We start from the raw sequence: 1,188 nt of genomic DNA, 5'->3' as shown, positions 1-1,188 counted from the left end.
CTGCTAGTGATGTATGGGGACACAGAAACAGAGAGGTATACACACATGCACAAGCAGGAAATACAATGCTATGGTTGTGTGAGATCTTAAGCCAATATTTTTTTTAAGTTTATTTATTTATTTTGAGAGAAAGAGAGAGAGAGAGAACATATGCAAGTGGGGCAGAGGAGCAGAGAGAGAGAGAAAAAGAATCCCAACCAGGTTCCCAGCTCAGTGAAGATCCTGACATGGGGCTCGAACTCTCACAAACCCATGAGATCATGACCTGAACTGAAACCAAGAGTCAGCCGCTTAACTGATTGAACCACCCAAGCATCCCCTAAGCCAATATCTAAAGACATGAAAGAATAGCCAGGTATTTCCTCCATTTTTAATAAGAATCTCCTTTTTTCATTTTTATCATTTTTCTCTGCTCCAACAAATTGCTTTAGCCAATTTGCCTTTACTCTAGTTAATCAAGAACTCCCTTCTGTGTCATTCTTTCAACATCTCTTACAATGTCTTCAAGTCTTCATTCTCCCTCAGTCATTCACCTCTTTTTCATCATTTTGATACTAACCTCATGAACACAGATACATCTGTGAACACTTAAAATTGTACTTGTTACCCAGTTTTTCAACAATTTTCTGGACTCTGATCATTATGTAATGGATATAGCTCTACTGTATAAATTTCAATTTCTGTGTCCCAAAGTTCACTCTGCTCCTTACAAAAGTGCTGTCTGTCAGTGTTCATTCTGCTAAATTTCCTCATTATTGTCCATGTTACCCTCATTTACTCCATACTACTTATGTTGCTTGCTTATTCAAATATTAAAAAGACAGTGGATATAACACACCTTGGTACATGGCCATCCATAAACCCACAAATTTTGAATTTTTCTGCCCAATCTTAGGGACATAAATCACATAAAAGGAAATAATTAGTTACTTCAACACAAATATCCAAAAAAGATGGTGTTTATGTTTAAGTCATACATATAGTTTGAATAATTTTTTAAGTAATTTAAAAATCTAAGTGCATACCAAATTCATTTCAATTAAATTTGACAATTTGTTGAATATCAATTACATATTCTGCTGAGTGCATTGTGGGTTATAGAAATGAATGGTACATATACCGTTGTCCTTAGAAACTTACAACATAGGAAAGGAGAATTAGGAAAGCCCACAAATAACCAGAGATTGA

Source organism: Neofelis nebulosa, chromosome 3 (genome assembly GCF_028018385.1).
Source record: "Neofelis nebulosa isolate mNeoNeb1 chromosome 3, mNeoNeb1.pri, whole genome shotgun sequence".
NCBI lineage: Eukaryota > Metazoa > Chordata > Mammalia > Carnivora > Felidae > Neofelis > Neofelis nebulosa.
Note: the sequence above shows the minus strand (reverse complement) of the source record.